This window comes from Aphis gossypii, chromosome 1, assembly GCF_020184175.1.
Source record: "Aphis gossypii isolate Hap1 chromosome 1, ASM2018417v2, whole genome shotgun sequence".
NCBI lineage: Eukaryota > Metazoa > Arthropoda > Insecta > Hemiptera > Aphididae > Aphis > Aphis gossypii.
In genome coordinates, this window is record NC_065530.1 from 4,698,466 (window position 1) to 4,708,771 (window position 10,306).

At 26.1% G+C, this 10,306-nt stretch overlaps 1 long non-coding RNA gene across 2 annotated transcripts; it reads right to left on the bottom strand.

Moving 5' to 3' along the window:
- Positions 1-4,235: 4,235 nt before the first annotated feature.
- On the bottom strand, positions 4,236-10,256 carry LOC126549603 (uncharacterized). Of its 2 annotated transcripts, XR_007603700.1 has the most exons (4): positions 9,631-10,256; positions 9,103-9,210; positions 8,916-9,005; positions 4,236-4,386 (listed from the first exon to the last, which is right to left on the bottom strand). It is a non-coding gene; the product is annotated as an uncharacterized LOC126549603 (long non-coding RNA). The 2 variants fall into 2 exon arrangements; XR_007603701.1 differs by lacking the exon at positions 8,916-9,005.
- Between the last annotated feature and the right edge of the window lie 50 nt (positions 10,257-10,306).

Genomic DNA, 10,306 nt, shown 5'->3' on the forward strand with positions numbered 1-10,306 from the left:
TACTTTAATCTGAATAGTGCAGTGGTCCATCGGCCAAGTTTCCTTAAATTTGAGAACAATACTTGGTGTTCAATAAACGATCCTAGCTTAAATTCTGTCTCTGTTATATTATTTTTTTTATTTTTTATTGATATCATTTTCATTAAGTACCTACAAAGAAATTCTAAAAACAACACAATAATAGTTGTAATCAATACAGCAGTGCACATATTTTAAGATTTTCACTAAATTACAAAACCTAATTATTTAATTCTATACGTCATAATAATATCAATATAGTAATCGATATTGAAAATCATTCAATAATAATAATTACTCATAATGTATACGATAGATATTATATAAAATATATTATATTGTATACTTAATGGTACATTAAAGAAATATCATTGTATAAACAGAGTACTAATAGAGCAATATAATTTTATGTGTTTTATACGTGCTATTTTAAAATAAAGTCATAATACAATAAAATGTAATTCAAATAATTTGTTTAATAGTTATTATTGTTTACACTATGTTATAATGTGATTTATGATAGTTTCATAGATAGTTTTTATATATAATAAATATATATTATATAGCTGACCCTGCAAACATTGTATTACCCACACATATTTTTTTTCGGCAACAACTTAAATATATAAATAACCACGCCAACCGAACCTAATACATGTGTGATTTGACTTCGATGGCTTTTATGGTTTCTAAAATTACCGCAAATACTAAGAAAATTACAATAACTTTTTTAGTATGTATTATATAAAGAAAGTTTTTTTTTAATGAATAATAGTAAAAAGTATACTATAAATTGCAATACATTTTTCTAATTTCTTTAAACTAATTTTAATTATATTGTATAGATATATTTAATTTAGACGTATAAATAGTTTTAAATCAATTTTTGATCTTTATATTTTTATAGTTATATAATATTTGTTGTTTTAGACTTTGTGCTGTTGAATAATGGTTATAACTTATAAATATAGTATTCATATACCATAAGTATTGAACAATTGGTAAAACTAAGAATTCGTAATCGTGTATACACTAAAAGTATGTACACTTCTGTAAATTATTTTAATAGCATTAAATTTTAAAATATATTAATTCTAATAGTCACTTTATAGCAATAATGTAAGATTAATATTTATATTTCGAAGATGTTTTATTTTCCATAATTTACTGAAGATCAGTGTATTAAGGAGAAAAAATTTAGGCAATTTCTACAGTTAATTTGCATGGCGATCATATATTATAATAAACCGTACAGAATAATAATATTGAACCATTTTGCCTTGTAAAATAATCAAATTTTGATAATTGTTTTTTTTAAATTTAAAGTTTTCATATTTTAAATTTAAAAAAAATATATATATTGAAATCTGACACGACTATTCACGATACATGGGTTTTCCTGTCAATGTTTGTGCAAGTTTTGTACTAAACACGCATTGATTCCAAAACCATAAATTGTCCGTAATTATTAACCGTACCTAGCTTTTGTACATGAAAACAGCTTAAGTTTGCCTATCAGAAAAAAAACACGGAAAATTCGATATTTCTGTGGCTTCAATCAGCCAAAAATTACAGTACTAAGTTCTCGTATATTATAGTAATCCTATAATAACTGTAAATGTGGCGTATAATTAAATCGCGTCAAAATATTAGTCATTATTGTTTTCATTAATCATAATTGTATAACGTCTTAAACTTTGAAATAATTTATTTCTTATAAAATAAAACAGATTTGTAGCAAAATTAAAAACTGTGTTTTGTATGAAACACCCTGTATAACTAAATAATAATATAAACATACATTATATGGTGCAAGTGTAAATTAACACATCGTACGTTTCTAAATAGTTAATATGTAAATATGTACATATTATGTAAAACAACGCCTACACAGTGCCATTTCAGAGTTTAGTCAATAGTCATGTCTGTAGTTTACTTTTAACACGTTTAATGTCTTCAGAACGAGATCATGAGTATACAAATTTTATTACACCGGAAACGTATGGATAATTTAATTTGTTTTTTAGAAACATTATTATCACAATACTTTACGGTGAGTCTCGTCTGTCAATAATATTATACTTGGTTAAAAAAAATTTGCGGTATCTAAAAATAGTTTATAAATCTACTGGAATTTAATATAGTACATAGTACATACACTAATACGATTAAAAAATATATGACGAGTAACTTCGAAAATATCGTAGTATTATTACGAAATAGTCGATAAGTATGCTAAAATTAAAAACACACTCATGCGTTTACATTATGACAGTGGTATTCGTGAACTCGTTTCTACTATAATCCACATGTGGAAAATATCGAAAAAATCCCTTGTTAGTTTTCGATTAAGTATAAATTATAATTCTTAGATGATCACAAATCACGATCGTCGATCATTATGGTTTAATAATAAAATAATTATGTTTGTTATTGTATAATATATTTCAATATTTATGACTTTTTGTGTTTACCAAACGAATAAAAATAATTACTATATAATATATTAAATTTAACCCGTGTAATGTGTATCAGACACAACAAATTTATTTCTTCATACGTTGTTTAAATACGGTTTATGGACTTACCTCAAGTACAGATTAATAAAGAAACTATTGCATAACGAGTGTGTACGATGTAACGCGATGACAACTCACTGTACCTAAACACCTATGTTATTATTTATTATACGTACACGTGCCTAAATATTTTGCTTACTGTAACTTATCTCATGAATTGATTTCGGTCAACGGGTCAAAATCAAATGACAATATCAATTATCATAATATACCTATTTCAGTGGTATCGGGTAAATAAAATTCAATTGATATATACCGCATAAAACCTTCAAATGTACCTAATCGTATATTCGTATATAGTAACTTATTGCGGTCGAGATTAGTTTTGCACTATAAAGTGCAAAAGCTTCAATATAAACAGTATGTGTAATTTATTTTTATATAAAACATTGATTAACTACTACACCGTTACTCGTTCAAAAGATCAAAAGGCTAATTATTTCGTACCTTACTCATACACAAAGTATTCACTAATAAGTAATAATATGGTATGAATAATTATAATCTTTCATTGCATAAATATGCCTTGTTATAAATTGTTATACAATAAAAATAAGTATTTTATATTAATTATTATTTTAGTATTATAGATACCTCAGACGTGCACGTTGTACCTGCCTACATCTTTGGTGCAAACCAATGGTATCGCTGAAACTAATTAATATGGTGTCATATTTTTTCCATAAGGTAGATTAGGTTATAAGTCATACATTTAAATGCATAAGTGGTGGCTGGAAAGCTCAATAATTTAAGACATCAAACCAAGACGATGTATTATTTCCACGTATCAATAAAAAGCAAAATAATATTTCATAAAAAAAATATGAAATAAGTTTTTAACCATTTTAAATTTGTCGAGAAGTGTATTTTAATAAAAAGAACAGTACAGTTGTTTTCATTTATATATATATATTATTTGCACATGAACTCATTATTCATTTTAAAAATGATTTGTTATTAAATCTTTTGAATTATTTAGCTTTTGTTGTATTAAATTAAAAAATATAATAAGTTAATCAAAGAGTACCTGTTGAGCTTTAAAAAATTACTTCGTTTAGTTCGCCGTACGAATGCAAAACGCAAGTTACCTACAAACCGCAGCGACCTCAGTGATAATAACAAATTGTAGATCCAAGTACATGATTAATGTGTATAGTTTTTTCAATTTGTCTACATAAATATTTTGATTTTTGGGTCAACTTCATATTGAGGTCAGAACACTCTGAACATTTAACATAATTATTAACATTGTTGATTAGTGCAATCATTATTATATTGTTATAAGTCTTGCAGTGTCACACGATCAAGCAGAAGAGTAAGGATCACATTACTATAATAATGATAATATAGCAGTGTGGACTGTGCATACGTACTACAGGTGGCGTTCTAGATATGGCGCGATAAGTATACGCTATATCATGGGTGTCCAACATGAATATGTTCGCGAATCACACTCATAAATACAATAATGATATCAAGAACCGAAATGTTTATAATTACATTTTTTATAATTTGATTTATTTTTTATGAATATATACCAGAAAAATAATAATTCATAATAATAAGTACATTTTTATTTCATAAACTATATACTTTACTAAGCTATACTATACTTTATTTTATAACTCAAGTCGTATCTCTATGACAAGAGCCACAAGTTGGCCACCCCTGCGCCATATAATAATGGTGACAATCAGTTATCGTGATTTATCAAAAAATATTTTGTCAGTAGATGCTTTAAAAATCGTTGTAGCGTTGTCCTTACAAACACATGAAACACAAGTCATATCTACAAATATAATAATACAATAAATAATTATTTGAAAGTTGAAAATTAAGTTCGAAGAATTATTTATTTAAGAAGAATTGCTATAGAAAAAAAACAAATTCTTCAGTACCCATCAACTTCTTAGAAGTCTATATGTGTAGTTAATTAGAAAGATTAAGATAAATGTGTACCTACCCAAGATTAAAAGTCTAGTTAAGAAAAGTGTGATTTGACGTAGAAGTTTCAGGCGATACCTTCTTCGGCAAAATGAACCTTTTCCTTTTCAGCCAATATAACTTTTCACTAAATTTTTAGCCAGTACACTATTTTGATCGCCAATGTAAAATTGCATTATTAATTTATTGTAAAAATTATATCACTAGTCTTAGGACTTAGTTCCATATTTTTGCCTATTGCTATAAAATTACTATTTGTAACATCTCTCTAAAATATTATACCTGTATGTAATATACCATAAGAGGATCGGAGGATTTTCATTTTTCTGTTGATATTATCATATAGGTATTAATTGTAATGTACAGTATGTGTGTGTAAACTGCAAAGCAACTATAGGTTAGGTGATTCTTATTAAAAACTCACTGGCGTTTAATTTAATAATTATAAGCACTTCTAACAAGCATACCGATTTAATATTTTTAATATAATAGTGTAATTTTACGTTTATGATCAAAGTAAAGTACTGACCAAAAATGATTATTATACAAAATGACCAAAATGTCATATTGACCGAAAAGGAAAAATTTCGTTTTAATCGAAAATGATTTCGCCCATAGTTTTCATGTCAAAACTAGAGAGACGTTATGAAATAACGCCAACATAACGGTTATGTTGTATCAATACATTTTTTTTAACAGTTTGATAAAAACTATGGACCTTCCCCACGTTAAGTTATTTTTCCCCTTGTAATATCATTGTATGCAAGCGCATTAAATTTTATTAAAATAAATATTACCAGATTACCTACTGTAAATATTATATTATATTGTTTAATTAACGTTAAAAACGTATATATAAAATAATTTATCAATAATAAAATCTTCCTATATATCTTCAGCAGTATAACATGATAAATGAAACATCATGTTTTCAAGTTGTGGGTATTATTTTTTCCGTTCATATATAATTATCTTTTAATAATTATTAAATAATCATTTTTGTACAGAGAAAATATAACTTCTTCTGAGTCACGTAAAAAACAAGTGATCCGTAAACAAACATTCTTCATTATTACATTACACACTTTTGATTACATGTAATACGTTATTTTCAATTCAAAGTATAAAATTGTGCAACTTGCATTCCTAAAAGCTAAAAACTATATCATGATGTGGATTATTTATTTTATCCCGACTTGATGCAAAAAAACTACATACCAAGTAAAAAATTGTAGTTAAGAATGAAAATTATTCTCGTCTGCAATTTATCTACATCTTGATATTATTCATTATAATAATTATATTACATTAGAAATAATAGCCGATAATTTATAATTGTAATTAATTTAAAATAAGTACAGTCTAATATATGCTTATAGGTATTAAAAAACGGACAATTTTTCAACAATTTTTTATAAAACATATAATATATAAATATAATACGAGAAATGCAATTTAACTTTTCATTTGGATTCATAAAAATATGTATAATATAAAATTAAACTTACGTATTATTTGGCATTACTGTCTTATCATAATATTATATAGAGTGATTTATCTTAATAATCATGCTCACCCCCGTTTTTATTAAATTTTTATTTCAAATATCTATAATTAGCTTAAACATCTAAAAAAAAAAATGAAAATGTTATTACACATAGACAATGCTATACACATTTAGTAAAAATTCCAAGCATCTAAGAATATTTTATTTTGTGTCACAACAAAAAAAAAAAATTTTGAGTGTATCAAATAGGAACATTTTATGGAAAAATATCGAGTTTCCTTTGCTTATTTTTTTTTGATTTTCGATTTTCGATTTTTGATTTAATCCGCTGAAAACTAAATCACACATTTACCAGAAAACATCTTCAAAATTGAAAAAATCAAAGCATTCTTAATATTTTTTAGTGACTAAAGGTAATAACAGATAGAAAACAAACAAATCATGGTGAAATCAATACACTCGTCATTCCATAGAAAAACCTAAAAATTTCATTACTATTATATTTTAACTAATATCCATTATTGGTACTAAAAATTGAAATAACTCAAAACTATTTGTCTGAACGAATCCTACTCTGTTCCTATTTAAATTAAATCTATATAAATAATGGGTCTTTAACGTCATTGAATTCATATCTAATCTCTGGATTTATCTGTAGTATGTTCATATAAATGTTATATAATTGTATAAATGTATTAGTATAACAATATCATCTCTTTAATAAAAATTATTACACGCACGTATTATTTATACCAACGTATATCTTAACCCACTTTTGGTCGTGAATAATCTTGAGTGAATAGCTGACAAATTAAAAATTAGAATAATATTTTAGTTTTAATTGTCTGAATTGTTGACACAAAAAATTGTATTAAACTTATTATGTTAACTATTATCCTAACGAACTCTTAAAGAATATTACATATTCCTCTTGAATGCGATACATCGTATAATCAATTATGATTAATCATTAAATTAAGGGTGGTGTGGGAAATGTAATCTATAAAAGGTGGCATAAAAATGTGGAAAAATATAGTAGGTCACATTTATACACAATGATGATTAACATACACAAATGTTGAACAGTGTAAAACGAATCTCTTAGTAAGTGGTATAACACAATAAAATCTACAGTTAACTGTTGCTCAACAGCAATCGCTCGTACAAGAATATTATAGCGATTTCGAGAACTATAATATATCATTTTTGCATGCAACTATTTTCAGAATAAATATATTTTTAAAATCACAATATTAGCTTCTCTTCTTAATTAATCAATAGTCGTATAAAGTTTTTCGGAGAAAAATAACCTGTTGCATAATAATCAGCTACTTATATATCTTCTCAAAAAATATATCTCACCTAATTCCTAGTAATCTCATAAAAGTATTGAAAAAATACTAGTATTGTACTCTATATTCCGAGGTATAATTGTCAAGGTAATTCTTTTATTCTATTAATACAAAAATATACTAGGATGGGGTTAGGTACGAGTGCTCTTCAAAATTATTTTTAATTATTTTTTTAAAAACTCAAAAAATTAAAATTTTAATAAATAAAAAAATTGGAAAATTCCTGTTTGGTGAATGACTCTGTATATACCATTATATTAGTTAAAACTATTAAAATAATAAAATAATTAACTTTATACGTTCATCAATACATAGGTAAGTACATTGTATTAAATCTACGACGAAGAGATGGTTATGCTATCGGAAATAATTTTAATATTTGATAAACAATTTAAAATTTCATAATTATTCAGATGTAAGTGGGGAGGTAATAATTTTAGTTATTTATTTATTAATAAATAAAACTATTACAATAATTATATAATAGTATTATTATAATGTATAACTATTTAATAATATTTTAATACACAATTATATAATAATATTAAATTATAATAAAAAAAAAAAACCTAACCTTTGTAATTATGGTGAGGAACCACGATGTACATATTATATTTTAGTATAAAATAATTTTCGGTCAGTTCATATTTTAATCTGAACAGCGATAGGTCGCCACGGAAGTCTATTTTATTATAGAAATGTTAAACCTATTATTTAATATCAGAAACAACAAAATATCCGATTACCGCATGTACCTCACACGTGTCGAAATATATCATATGATGTTCAGTATAATAATATAGTAGGTAGTCGGTACAGTAACATGTACAGAGGCTAATTTCTATATTATACGGTGTTTCGCACGCGCGATAAGTAAACTCGCTAATATACATCAATTATAAACTAATAACAATATAATATATTGGGTAATAGTAATTAAAGAATAATATAGTTTTATTATTATTATATTTCGTGATTATTATTGCACTTGCGAATAAAACTATAGTAAGATGAGTGTTATTGCCTACGACGTCGACCAATAAGAACCCCGAAAGATTATTTGGTTTAAGTCTGATACTTATATAGATATGCGTGTGTGCTGGCGAGCTCGCGCGCGCTAGTATGTGTTTGTGTGTTGTACGTATCTATGTAATATAGTTTACAATACGATTTTCTAATTGACTAATTACGTATGGCATCATTATTTTAATCAACGATATATTTATATACCCGAGATTGTATTTAAAAAAATAAAAATAATTTTTTTAATATTTTTATAGACATTAATATGTGTTGTCTATATTTAAAAATTGTTATTATTTACATAATCATTAGGCCAAATAATTGGCTGGAGTACCTAATCTAAAATAGGATTCTTTAGTATAAATAAACAGTATATTTTAAAACGTTCGAATTTCAGATAAACCTATGGACAATTCTAAAACTAATAATACCTACTGCTTATCTTTTTAAATTTTAATTCTAGTTCATTAACTAGTTATGCCACTTACTTACTTTTTTAATACTCAAACTTTGTAGCAGGCGTCTGTATTTTTGTAGATCACATTCCAAATTCGAAACAGGGACATAGGCCACAATACTATGCTATATGAAATTTTAAATACATAAATATAGTATATACCTTATGTGGTTCAAAATATTTTAAATACTATTAGTACAAGTAAAATCACTATCTACTGACCGTTATTACACGAAGCTACTGATCAAAACATCATGTAAATTTCACTCATTGGCCGTGTAGGGCCGTATTCAGACCGCTTTTCTCGGGTCATATGTCCGCCGCCCAAGCCTATAAAAAAATAAAAAAATATTTAAGTAATAAAAAAATTACCTAATTAATAATTATTTGTATTTCTATCAATAAAAGAACAAGAAAAAAGACCCTAGGACATGCAATAACATGATATGAATTATAAATTTTAAGTTTCATATTATTATGTTTATGTAGTTATAATAGTTATATATAATATAATAATGTTAGTTATTAGTTATTATTTATTTAATTTATGTCTTAAAATTATTTAATTTTCTTTCAAAAACATAACAACGTAGTTACTAAAAACATTATCAGTATATAAAATGAATATTATTTTGAGAACAAAACAAAACATATTAAGCACTACGATTGAAATATTTAATGCCAAAACCATTCAATTATTAGGTTGTATGTATAATTAGACAATTTTTTCGCGTAAAAATTAGACCTAACCCTTAAAAAACGGGGCACGGAAGATTTAGTTTTCCCGGGGCCTGGCAAAACTCAATACGGCCCTGATGCTGTGTCGTTTTCGTAGTTCCTCAATATTTCGTCGCATCGTCTTCAACCGCGTCAACAGTATTTTACACTAAACTTTTTCAACTGTTTTGAAATGGCTCATCGTGACATATATAGTGGAGGCGAGTGTAGACCTAGCGCAAGTATAGTCTAGTTAATTTTCTAATCTAAGTGAAATAGCAAATAGCGGAAAAAAATCTTAACATAATATGTAAAAAATTTATAATCTCGTATTATGATTTCGAGTTGCATAAAAAAAAAATAAAAAGATGTTTAGTTTTTAACGATTCGCTAAAAATCGTCGGACCGATTGTCGGGCTTCAAATCGTATTCGAGAAACCGTTAGCTCAGCGCTGAGTTCATATTATTATATTGAATGTTTAACGATTGTTCGTGCGACCTGGCTTATTATATATATATTATTATTAAAATTTACACCTATAGTGATGATTATGATAATCGCATAACGCTCGTCGTTGTTCTCGAGAGCATATTATTATAATATTAAATAGTAAGTCGTTCTAATAATAGCGCACACACTCACACGGCAACGGTGCGATTACGCGAATATGCGAACGCGCGCACACACACACATGCCGTCGGCCAGCGA